At 39.8% G+C, this 13,794-nt stretch overlaps 1 pseudogene; it reads right to left on the bottom strand.

The window, feature by feature from the left end:
- Positions 1-6,605: 6,605 nt before the first annotated feature.
- LOC150027997 (uncharacterized) lies at positions 6,606-11,666 on the bottom strand (annotated as a pseudogene).
- Between the last annotated feature and the right edge of the window lie 2,128 nt (positions 11,667-13,794).

Here is a 13,794-nt window from a genome sequence, read left to right as displayed (position 1 = left end):
GGAAGGAATATCTTGATTTTGAAATTTATTTTTATCCTTCCAAGATGAGTTGTAAAAGTCATCATTATGAGTATGTTTGAAAGAGGTTTTTTCTTAAAAAAAGTTGGGATCCAACCTTGATGACTAGGCGAAACCAATTTTTCCAAAGACGTGTACTCCTAAAGTTCTACAACATTTTGAATTTCTATTCTTAATTCACTCACAAATCTTGCTATCTTTGACTATTCACTTTTATGCATATTGATTTTAGTCAAAGTAACTTCTATATCTTTGAAATATTCATCCACACTCCTAGGTCCTTGATGAAGTCGTTAGAGCTTCAACAAGAGTTCCTTCCTATAATGAGGAGGAACAAACCGCACGTGCATGCATAACTTTAAATCACTCCAAGAGACCACAATTGACCTCTTGTTTAGTCCAATGTCAATTACAATTTGTTGCCACCATTGCATGGCATAATCCTCAAATTCTAGGGAAGCTAACTTAACCTTTTGATCCTTTTTTATCTCATACACATTAAAATATTGATCTACCTTAGCTTCCCATCCTAAATACAAATTTGGGTCACTTTCCCCACTAAAACTAGGTAATTTAATGAAAGGCATGGTCTTCCTTGGTTGTTGATGTTAGTGTTGATGGTGCCTAGCTTCAAAGTTTTGCACTCTCCAATCTTCTTTTTCTTCTTCTTGGCTTCCATAGTGCATGTGATACCTTGTAGCTCTTCTAGGCTCCCACCTCCTTTCTCGATTTTTCCTCTCTTAAGTATCCTCTAGCCTTTGCTTCCTTTTTACTAGCTGTCGCATGCCCTCTTCCTTTTGCACCAAGCTTTTCTTAGTCTCTTCAAGTTTCACCAAAAGGTGTGTCTTTTGAGGAGAAGGTGGTTTGGAAGATTCTCCTGAAGATAAATGTATCGACCAGTCCTCAAACATCGTTGACTGCTAGTAATGGTGGGCCACGTAAGTTGGGTCCCACAAGCGGCATGAGCCAGTGTCCCACGAGCGGCACAAGCCAGGGAGACAATTTGTGGTCGGATGTCGATCACCAAGATGTGTCGATGTGTCCTCAGCAACAGAGTAAGGCCAATGTGACATCGGGCATCGGTGATTCAAACAACTAAGTGGGGCCACGAAAGGTGGGTCCCAGGAAACATACTAATTATCAGTGAAACGCCCAGAAGTAGGGGGAAGCCTAAGTCACAGAGTGCCCATGCGTGTGGTGCGGATAGCGTAACTGGGCGCGACACAAGTAAAGAGTCTTAGAAGCCACGACTGCCCATTAGGGTTAGGGTTTCCAAGGGAAGTTGCATGCATGGCACGTGATAGTTAGGGCACCCCCAGAACAGATGGCCCCAAAGATTTGGTGCACAAGTTGGTACCCAGGTGGCCATTCCGTTAGAGGTTGCACTCCAGCAAGGGGAGCCTTACGCGTTAGATTACACTAAGATTGGTAATAGCGACGCAAGGGCATTCCTCCAGAAACCCTAAATGCGGGTAACGAAAATAGAGGAAACCCTATAAAGGGTAGTAAGAAAACCCATAAGGTACGCAGTTTCTGAGACTAGAACTATTACACACATTCTGTTTCTTTGCCCCAGTATTGACTTCAGCGTCGGAGTGCAAACGGACTCTAGGGTGCCCCCTTTTTCTTTACAGGTGCAGAATGTTTCGATCCAAGGAAAGCACAAACCTAGAGAGAGATAAGAGGGTGTGTGATCATCGTTAGAGTCAACCGATAAACGAGTCAACCGGCAAGAACAATAAATGAGCCATAATTTTGCACAAGAAAATTCAAACAATTAGTTTTAAACAACAATTATTGCACTCACTCAAAGAAAGATAAAGAGGGAAAGTTCACTCAAAGAAAGGTTTTCAATTCTCAAAGAGGGTCCACACTTGGGAGCAAAAATTTAAGTGAAAGAGGTCAAAACTCTTATCACTTACTCGTACAAGGACTCCAACAAAACTTAAAGAAAATTTTAAGACAAACAAGAAAAGTTGAAAGAAAGAAAGCTAAACCAAAATGGAATTAAGATGATGACAAAAAATTTATGCAAGACAAACAAGAAAAGCACTTTTAAGACTCAAAGATATTTACTTAAACTTTTTAACTATGAAGTTTAATTTTCTTTGAAATTGTAAAAGCAAGAAAGATAAAATTCCACAAATGTGAAAACAATTTGCAACACAAAAAGAATCCTCTTTAGCAATTTAAACTTTAAATGTGAATTGCACTCAAATTGTTTTGCCTTTGTTTTTGTTTTGTGGATTCAAAATGACCACATTCTTGGCATGCATAATTTTAATTCACTTTCAATTTTTGCAAATGGTTAGGATTCAATTCATATGATCACTTGAATTCTTTGTTTGGAACTAAATCAGCTACTACTTAAACAAATTCTAATCGTTTTTAGTTCTTCACAATTAAAGTCAAAATAAGCATAATGGGTGTAAGACTCCTAGAACACTAAGAACAAAAGACCCAAGCAAAATAGAAAAGTAAAAAAAAATGACACAAATAATTCAAAAGCAGAATGTAAATTGCTTAATAAAAAGTGGAATTATAAATGAAAAGGAATTTAAAAAGTGAATTTAAAGGAGTTGAATTGTAAAGTAGAATTAAAATTACTGGAAGATAAAGACATAATTGAAATGTGCTGGAATTGTAAAGTAGAAAATCAACTCAGAAAATATAAGCATAACTAAAACCATACTCTGATTACCACATGATGTGAGTTGATTTTAGGATTGCACATTTTAGATTTTGCACTTTGGTTTATGATTTTTGGATTAGCAAATATGATGATAAGTTCAAAGAAGATTGCCACCAAACACAAACTTAACCAACTGGTTAAGTAGGTAGAAGGTTCTCTTTTGGAGTGCAAAAGAGAAAACACAATTATAGAGTGAGGATGATGATGGCTTGTGAAATTGAAAGAACCAATTGAAGCAAAGAATAAAATGATGATTGAATAGTAAAATAGAAAATACAAGAACATAAATGGAAGGAGCAAGGCGTAATGAAGAAAGGAAAAGAAAAAGGATTAGAAAAGCTTATGGAAAATGCAAGGAATGGTCACACCTCTTGGAATGGTGGGAGGTTCCAAGATGAGTGGAGTAGAGTCGCCACTTGGAGTATGCTCTCTCAAGATAAGACCCAAGAACTTTAGGAGAACAAAGCTTACTAAGCACTCAAGCATATTTTCTTTTCTATATAAAAATTCAAAGGTCTCAATACATGAGGCAAGAGACTCTATTTATAGGAGAGAGTGTCTTGGAGAGCAAGAGAGAGAGAGGGGTAGGGGCAGCATTTGTGAGAAACCTTCTACAAGGTAGGTCAAAGAAGGGTGTCGCCCAAGCTAGCCTACACCTTCTAGAAACTAGGTTAAGGGGTAGTTTTGGAAAAGGTTTCTAGAAGCTAGGTTTTAGGTGGGTTTGGCACAAGACCAAATTATACTAAGTACACCCTCATCTAGCTTATTCTTCTATTTGGAACCCCCAAATTGAGCCCGATTTATTTACATAAACTTGTCTTGTAAAAAGACTAGAAGGAAGAATAGTTGGTATTCCGATCGATGTCTGGTTCTTCTTCTACCGAGGTTCTTCTAAGGTTTAGTGGGGTCTAGTCTTGTATGTTGAGATGATTGACCTAGGTGTGAAGTATTTGTGGTTTCCTTGATCATCTACTTTTGAATTTGGGTTGTATCAAGTTTGTAGAGAGTGAAAGAGTGAAGAGGGTTTGCAAAGAGTGAAGAGGGTTTGCCAAGAGTGAAAGGTTTTGTGAGGTTTCCTAAGTGTGAGCTTTCCAACGGGTCAAAGTGAGGTTTCCGAAAAAATATTGGGAAAGATGAATGGTATGGAGGGAACGAAAACACGAGAGAGTGTATATTTTGAATGAGAATTGTGGCAGTTCAAAATGACACGTTCTGAAGGAGAAAATTGGTGATTATTAAGTTGTTGTATTATACGGATAATTGTGGCGGTTTTTAATAACTGCCATATTAAAACTGCCATTACATACACGATTTTTTGTAGTGATTGTGGAGTACACATGTAAGCCTATAACATCTTTGGTATCTCTTCTACCCTTATTTCATTTGTTGTCCCAAGTATTCTTTTGAACTCAACAATAATAACCTTGTTCGTAGATTCGACTTGGTCATTTGTCTGAGGATTTTGATCCTTGCCATTTCACAATCAAATTAAAAGTGATTTTAGAGTGCACCATCTAACGCAGTGCTAGACTATCTAATACCAAAGGTTGATAATATAGATAGGTCAATTGACCCCAAAGTGATTTTAGAGTGCACCATCTAACGCAGTGCTAGACTGTCTAATACTAAAGAGTTGATAGTGTAGATAGAACAGTTGCCCCCAAGTTCTCTCCCAGCAAATCCAATAGTAAATCCAATCAATCAGTGTTCTCAATTCATCTACAATCAATGAAGGTTAGTAATAATAGTAAAGATAAAAGGGGTATAGGGATGTTTAGTGGAAAAAATAAAGTAGACGATAAAAAAATAGTAAAGAAAGCAGGTTGAATCTAAAGTTCATTCAACTACGAGATCATTATTGATTATCTTAAGACTCAACCAAATAATTGTTAATCAAATTCAACAAAAATGTTATTAGAAGAATAAGCATTTATTGACGTATTCAGTATCTCAGTTTTTTTTAATCGTTTACTTGTCAGATTATTTTCTTCTAACCAAGTGGTTAAGTAGATGTGAAAGTTCATTTCACAAAGGCAAAAGGAAAAGACAATTATAAGGTGAAAATGATGCTAGAAGGTGCGGAATTAAAGAACAAGGAAAAGAAACCAAAATAGAATTTCCAAATGGAAACAAGGAAACCCAAACAAGAATATGATACAAAGAGTAAAAATGGAATGACAATAGAAGAATAGATGAAGGATGAGAAAGCTTATGTGATGGATTTGAGAAGTGGAACACGCCACTTGGAGTGTGATTGGCCTCCAAGATAAGTGGAGATAGCCGCCACTAGAGAGCTCTCAATACTCACAAGATAAGACCTAAATGCTAAGAGGAATTCAAACCTCACTAACACCTCACACAATTTGTGCAGAGTAACTCTTCTTCTATTAATTTCAACTTGTAAAATACAATGGGTAGACCTCCTATTTATAGGGGAAGGAACCTTGGAAAACAAGCAAGAGAGGTAGGATGGGAAAAGGGAAAAAAAGGGTTGTCTTAGGGTTTGACTAAGTCAATCCCGCATCCTAGACTTGTCCTTCTAGAAACTAGGTCAAAATTCCTTCCTAAAGGGTTAGGAACAAGCTAAATTGATACATACACCCCCTATTATGCTAAAGGCACCTTATTCTAGCATATCTTTGCTATTTCAACCCCTAAAGTGAGCCCAATTTATTTACATAACTTTTCTCTTGTGGAAAAGACCAGAAGAAAGAACTTCTGATATTCTGGTTTATAGCTTCTTCTTCCGCTGATGCTTTCTCGAGGTTTGGTGGGGCCCGACCTTGTATACTGAGATGACTGACATTTTTGTGAGGTGCTTAATTTTTCCTTAGTCGTCCGCAGGGTTGCTTTGGTTTGTATCAACAATCTTTGTAGTACAAAGAATTTAAGAACAATATTTTTTTAAACAAAAACCTCAAAATTCATTACAAAATCACAACATAATCAACCCAAAAAAGTTTATCCTTTCGTACAAAGACAAAACGAATGAATTACAAAGAAGAAAGCTAGGACAACTATGATACTCTATTTGATGGAAACCATCCAGCTTCAAAATCATTGGTTAAGAAGATAGAATAAGATGAAGCTTTATCGAAAAGGAGAACTCATAAATTGAATAGTCTTTTTCTTCTACTTTGACTTTTAAGAATTGTAGAGAGTAGTAAGGAATTATTTTTAGCCCCTTGCATTTTGGGATAAGTAAAGTAGGTGTAAATAGGAAAAGAGAGTAGGGTGTAAATAGGAAAAGAGATGGTGTAAATAAGAAAATAGGCAAGGATGGCATCAACGTCCACATGTCCTCTTCTCAATGGAGAGGATTTTCCTCCAATGAAGACATGTTACTTGTCACACTGATGAGCATATATTTATTCACATTTAATAGCTTTAATATAGATTATTAGACTATAATAATAAATAAATTCATTGTTTTAATTCATTTGTTAGCCCCTATTAGCGTACCTTTAGATACCAAATGGATTATCATAAAGGTAGGCTAATATGGCTAGTGGGTTAATTTAAACAAAGAATGCCTTTATCATATCAGTGCATGCACGTAAATCACAGTTGTAAAACAAAGAATCAAGCTAAGTTCTAGAGTATAAGCAAACATGAGTGAAAACACACTAAAAAGAGTATTAAATGATATATCAATTAAGGCTCAAAAACTCACTATGGACCGTCTATCAAAAGATTCAACCCAAAAATTCTCATAACCAACTTATTTATCAATTTTTAAGAAAATCCAAACAACAAATATCAAGAAACCAAGATTTGCAAGAATTATGAAACATGCCAGTCATTAGACGATCTTAAAAAGCTAATTTATTTTATTTAAACAGAAAATGAAACTCAAACAAAGCAAACAAAACAAGAGACAAAAACAAATCCTAAACTATAATTCTCCTGTCAGATGACAAGCTTTTCCAAAGACGACCCTAAATGGAGACATCCCAATAGGTTCTTTATATCCTCTACGATAGGCCCAAAGGGAATCGTCAAGACGTTTACTCCAATCCTTCCTTGTTGGGTTAACCATCTTCTCCAGAATGTGCTTTATTTCTCTGTCAGAGACCTCAGCTTGGACATTTGTTTGTGGATGATATGGTGTGGATGCTCTATGGATCACCCCATATTTCCTAAATAGACCATCTAGTAACCTATTACAAAAATGTGTGCCTTGGTCGCTGATGATAGCTTTAGGAATCCCAAATCTGCAAAAGAGGTTAGAGCGAATAAAAACTGCAACAACATGAGAATCATTAGTTCTTGTGGCTATTTCCTCCACCCATTTGGAGACATAGTCCACAACAAGATATAGGTGAATCCAAAAGAGACAGGAAAGGGCATGGGTTGTTGGGGGCTTCTGTTGTCTTTTTGAGATAGCAACGCTTGCTCTTTGACATCTCTCACACGTCGATGAGACGGTCCATGCATCTCTAAAAATGGTTAGCCAAAATAAACCATAGTCTAATACTTTTCTTGGAGTACGTTGTGTAGCTAAGTGTCCTCCAAAGAGTGAGGCATGACAAAAATTCAGCACAGATGGGATCTCATAGTCAGGAATACATCTACGTATGATTTTATCACTGCAAAAACGCCATAAGTAAGGATCATCCCAAACATAGTACTTGAAATCACTCTTGAATTTGTCTCTTTGTGCCTTGGTTGCCAATGGTGGAAAAATTGAAGTAGCAAGGTAGTTCACTATGTCAGCGTACCAAGGTATGAGTTCAAATGTGCTAGATAACCCAGAATATGCATTAGACGCTCTGGTTGGATTGTTTACTGATTTTGTTATGAGAAGAAGATGCTAATCTGGGAAATCATCATGGATGGGCACTGCATCTTGTTCCTTCTTAATACGACTAAGGTTATCTGCCACATGGTTACATGCCCCACTCTTATCCTTAATCTCCAAATCAAGTTCTTGGAGCAGTAACATCCACCTAAACAACCTTGGTTTTGAGTTAGTCTTCTTTAGCAGGTATTTCAAGAAAGCGTGATCAGTAAAAACAACCACCTTGGATCCCAGGAGATATGATATGAACTTATTCAGGGAAAAAACAACGGTCAACAACTCCTTTTCCATGGTGGTGTAGTTAGATTGAGCATCGTCTAACGTTTTAGAGGCATAGTAGATCACATGTGATAGACCATCTACTTGTTGTGCAAGAATAACTCCAAGTGCATAATTTGAGGCATCACACATGATTTCAAAAGGGAGTGTCAGTCAGGGGGTTTTATAATTGGCGGTGTCACAAGTGTTGCTTTAAGGGAATCAAATGCCTTTTTGCATCCTTCTCCAAAATCAAACGATACATCTTTCTGCAACAAGTTAGATAAAGGTAGTGTTATCGTGCTGAAATTCTTGGTGAACCGCCTATAGAACCCTGCATGTCCAAGAAAAGATATAACCTCTCTAACAGAAGAAGGGTAAGGTAATTGTGAAATAACATTCAATTTACCAGGGTCTACCTGAATGCTTTTTTCAAAAGTATATGGCCTAGGACTATGCCTTGTGACACCATAAAATGACATTTTTCATAGCTTAAAACAAGATTATTTTATATGCACCTATCAAGTACCTTACTAAGGTTAGTCAAAAAATCATTAAAATAAGAACCATAAATGTTGAAATCATCCATAAAAACTTCAATGCAATGTTCCATCAAGTCAGAAAATATGCTCATCATACAATGCTGGAAGGTTCCAGGGCATTGCACAAACCAAAGGGCATCCTTATATAAGCAAAGGTTCCAAAGGGGCAGGTAAAGGTAGTCTTGTGTTGATCTTTTGGTGCAATACAAATCTGGAAATAGCCAGAAAAACCATCCAAGAAACAGTAGTGTGTCTTTCCTGCTAAGCACTCAAGCATTTGATCGATGAAAGGAAGGGGAAAGTGGTCATTTCATGTGGCTTGATTCAAGCGTCTATAATCAATACAGACTCTCCATTTTTTCTACACTCTAGTGGGAATAAGTTCATTACGCTCATTCTTTATCACTGTTATCCCAGATTTCTTGGGAACAACTTGAATCGGACTCACCCAAGTGTTGTCAGATAGGGTATATGATACCAGCTTGTAGCAGCTTGGTGACCTCTTTCTTCACCACATCAAGAATCTGGGGATTAAGCCAACGTTGAGGCTGTCTCACAGGTTTTGTCCCTTCTTCTAGTAAAATTCTATGCATACAAATAGCAGGGCTAATACTTGGAATATATGCCAGCGTCCTACCAATGGCTTTCTTGTGCTCTCTAATCACCTGTAACAGTTTATGCTCTTGCTCATCAGATAGAGTAGTGGAGATAATCACTGGAAGTTGCACCTTTTTTTAAAAAAAAAAATAGGCATATTTTAGATGATGTGGAAGTGGCTTCAGTTCAAGTGAGGGCAGTTGGATGATGGACGGTAATGGTTTATTAATGAGAGAAACTTTAGCAACCTTTAATTTATCGGGGTTAGAATCGTCTAATGTTGTCAAGTGTGTATCAACAACGCTTGCTTTAGTTGCAAAACCTGCATCACAAAGGTTAGAATAGTTTAGACCATCAGATGATATAAAATCATCTATCTCAAAGTCTGTCCAATCAATTAAATCCGAAAGACCACAGTCCTCTAAAAAATCCAACACATTATCATCCATAATATCATCCAAAATGTCAAGATGATACACAGAGTGATCTTCAACTGGGTGTTTCATAGCGTCTAGGATATTGAACTGGACTAGATTGTCTCTAAACTCCGTAGTCAATGTGCCTGCGTGAACATCAATCTTGGTGCGGGTTGTCTTCAAGAAAGGTCTGCCCAAGATGATGGTTGTTGCACCAGAATGTGAATCCTCTCCATCCATGTCCAAAATGTAGAAATCTGCAGGAAAAACAAGTTTATTTACTTGAATAAGGACATCTTCAATAAGTCCTGCAAGTTAAACAGTGCTCCTATTAGCGAGTTGAATGACTACGACTGTAGGTTTAAGAGGACCAAGAGACAAAGAAGTAAACACAGATAAAGGCATAACATTTATAGATGCTCCTATGTCAAGCATCACATTTTCAAATCGGTTACTGCCTATTAAGTAAGGAATGGTGAAAGTGTCTGGGTCTTTGCATTTTTCAGGTATTGTTGCCACCGGGTTTTCAATGAGAGCAAAAACATTTCTTCCCATGTTTACCTTTTCGTTCCCTTTTAGATGCCTTTTATGTGTGCACAGATCCTTAAAAAAATTGGCATATCTAGGAATCTGTTTAATAGCGTCTAACAGAGGAATGTTCACCTCGACCTTTCTGAATGTCTCCAGAATCTCCTTGTCAGCCTCTTCCATTTTTCTCCTCGTCTGAACAACTCTTTGAGGAAAAGGAAGTGGAATAGATGGTTTGCCAAGACTAACAGTTTCTCCTTGTACATCATTTTCATGAAACGGAATAGGAGGAGCATCCATGTCATTATTCCTTGTGTTGACCCTTCTTTGATCATCATTCGCTGGAGGAGTAGTAATGTTGAAGGTGTTAGACGATCTCAGTTGATCGTCTACTTTGTTGGGTTTTCGCACAGGTGCTTGCAACTGAGTACCACTTCTCAGAGTGATGGCACTGACATTATGTGGATTGATGATCGTCTAGGAGGGAAGCTTATCATATCCTTTGGAATTCATCTCATTCATACGAGTGGCTAACTGACCAATCTAATTTTCCAAGTTATGAAAGCTTACCTTTGTTCTTTGTATTCTTTCATCTGTTCTTTGTACTATTTAACTTGTTCTCTATTGGAATTGCGTATTAACTTCAGCCATGTGCTTTATTACATCCTCTAGAGAAGATCCACCTTTTTCTGATACAACAGCTGGTGGTGGGATGGTTGTTGTTGATGTAAGTTACCTCATCTAAGATTCAGATGATTCCTCCAACCCGAATTATACTTATTGGTGGACAAATCATGGTTGAAGGGTTTTTGAGGTGGATTAGACTGTCTACCACCATTAAAGATGTTTGCAGCATATGCTTAAGGACACTCGACATTGTTTCCTCCTTCAACTTCTTGAAGAGTGGGGTAAGCATCAGTGGCATGGTTAGTGGTGCAAATTCCACATACCCTTGCAACCATCTGAGGCATAGTTAGCTGCTTCATCATGGATGTGAGATCATCTAATTGCGCCTTCATCTGATCATGATCAACTACATAATTGGTTGTCATCTCATGAACTCCACGAACAGGTGTTGCAGAGTTGCTACGTGTGTGGAATTGTTGATTGTTAGAAGCCATGATCTCAATTAGTTGTTTTGCATCGACTGGCGTCTTGTCAACTAGCGCTCCTCCACTGGCCACATCTATCATATGTCTATCAATAGCCATCAGACCCTCGTAAAAATATTGTATTAGAAGTTGTTCGTTAATTTGATGGTATGGAGAACTTGTACATGGCCTCTTGAATATTTCCCATTATTCATAGAGACTTTCTCTGTCTTGTTGCCTAATCCCGCATATTTCCTTTCTTATTGATGTGACTCTAGATGCTGGAAAGAATTTTTCAAGGAACACTCTTTTCAGCCCTTCCCAATTAGTCACTGATTCTGTCGGCAAATAATATAGTCAATCTTTAGCTGCATCTTGGAGTGAAAAAGGGAATGCTTTAAGCTTGATGTGCTCCTCTGTGACCCCAGCTGGCCTCATGGTGGTGCACACTGTGTGGAACTCCTTAAGATGTTTGTGTGGGTCTTCACCTGCAAGGCCATGAAATTTAGGTAGCAAGTGTATCAAACCACATTTAAGCTCACATTGCCCATCTGGGTATTGGATACATATAGTTTGGAAGGAAACATATGGAGTAGCAAGTTCTTTAAGGGTCCATCTGTCCATAATTCCAAAATTAGGACTTACGGCAGCAGTCGATGATGAACTAGGATTTACAATAGTAGTTGGTGATGAACTAGAATACGAGTTTGTATCACTAGACATGTATTAATTGAATTTCCTATTAGACCCCTATGAACAGGCCCAGGTCGGGACTCGCGCACAAAGAAACCCACCCCCAAAGCATAATTTCCGAGTGGAGTTCAAGGAGTTAGTCGTTATTCCAAACATAGCAGCAAGACTGAAGGTACCGGCAAAAATCGATAGGAAGATGGGGCCCAACAAAAACGCCTAGTGTGAGTCCTCAGTCATCGACTCAGAGGCTGACCTCAGGACATCGTGCACTTATGCTTGGTAATGGAAGAGGGCACGTGAGGTGGGCCCCAGACGCACTTACCAAGGGTTTGGTTAGTCTTTGAGATTGTTATCCTAAGCCCGATGTTGGAAATCGATATCGAACCTCGCCAGTGGAGGGAGAAGATTGGACATCGGTCGTCAGGACGTTGTAGAGGGCCACGTAGGGTGGGCCCTAGAGTTTTGTTAAGATAACAGTTAAAGACAAGAGATATGTGGGAAGCCTAAGTCACGAGGGATCCGTGCACGTGGTGTGTATGACGCATGAAGGCGCAACACATGTGGATAATCCTAGGGGGCGTTAAGGCCCATTAGGGTTAGGGTTTCCAAGGAAGCTGCATGCATGGCACGTGAATACTTGGGGCACCCACGAAGCAGATGGCGCTAGAAAATAGGTGCACAAGTTGGTACCCAAGCGGCCACTCTGTCATTCGTTGCACTCTAGTTAAAGGAAGTTTATGCGCCAGATACGCTAAGATTCTATGAATAGCGGCGCAAGGACATTCTTGAAGGAACCCTAGTCGAGGGTATCATCACAAAGGTAAACCCTAGTTTCAGCCTATATAAAGGGTGTTAAGAACCTTAGTAAGGTACGTAGTTTCTAAGACTGAAGCTAATACACACCCTTGGTGTTTCTTTGCCCTAATCCGCTTCGATCCACTTGGTGAAGTATTCAATCGCCACCACCAAGTACTTCATCTGCCTGATCGCCAATGGGAAGGGTCCCAGAATGTCAATTCCCCAAGTATGGAACGGCCAGGGGCTGTAAATCGACTTCAGCTCTTCTGGGGGTGCCTTGTGCCAATCGGCGTGCTGCTGGCATTGCTTGCAACGCTGGGCGTATCTCTTGCAATCTTCTCTCATCGTGGGCCAGTAATAGCCTGCACAGATAGTCCTTGTCGCCAGCGATCGACCTCCAATGTGGCTCCCGCAAATTCCCTCATGGAGCTCAGCCATAATCCTCGTGCACTTCTCTCCGTGTATGCATACAAGAAGGGGGTGCGTGAATCCAAACTTGTACAGCTCGCCGTCAATAAGGGTAAACTTGCTGGAGCTCTTCTTTATTTTTCTGGCCTCAGTTGAGTCCACTGGAAGCACACCATCCGCTAAATAACGTTGGTAAGGCGTTATCCACGTGTCTGGCTCGTGGACAGCGCAAATCTGCATCGATCTTGCCCCTTCTTCTGCTGGGCGCGCTCTGACCCTCGGAGCCCTCAGAGTTTCCTGCGTTAGGGACCTATGACTTCTCACCGGTCTTCCCATTGATCTACGAACATGGAGAACTTGGTGGTCTGCCACGAATGCTCGAGGCGCTTTCAAAGTTTCTTGAATGACAGTCCTCTGCCTACCCCCCTTGCCCGAACTGGCGAGCTTGGCTAGCAAGTCAGCTCGGGCATTCTGTTCTCTAGGCACGTGCACCACTTCAAACGAAGCGAAGGATCTTCTTAGCTCCTGCACGTACTCCAAGTAGGCTGCCATCTGCGGGTCCTTGGCTTGGAACTCGCCAGTTACTTGTCCCGTGACCAACAGCGAGTCGCTCTTGGCCATCAGCACTCTCGCCCCCATTTCCTTAGCCAGCAAGATTCCAGCGATCAAAGCCTCATACTCTGCTTGGTTGTTGCTTGTTTTGAAAGCGAACCTCAATGACTGCTCTATCAACACTCCGTTGGGCCCTTCCAAGATGACCCCAGCCCCGCTGCCCAGCTGGTTGGACGACCCATCAACAGAGAGTACCCAGCAAAAGTCACCCTCGGTGTTTTGTGCCACCTCGGAGGACAACTCGACCACGAAATCGGCGAAGACTTGCCCTTTGATCGATCCCCGGGGTTCATACTTGATGTCGAACTCCGAAAGCTCGACCGCCCACTTCACCATCCTT

Source organism: Phaseolus vulgaris, chromosome 4, assembly GCF_051622355.1.
Source record: "Phaseolus vulgaris cultivar YP4 chromosome 4, ASM5162235v1, whole genome shotgun sequence".
Lineage (NCBI taxonomy): Eukaryota > Viridiplantae > Streptophyta > Magnoliopsida > Fabales > Fabaceae > Phaseolus > Phaseolus vulgaris.
Note: the sequence above shows the minus strand (reverse complement) of the source record. Positions and strands in the feature narration are given on the sequence as shown.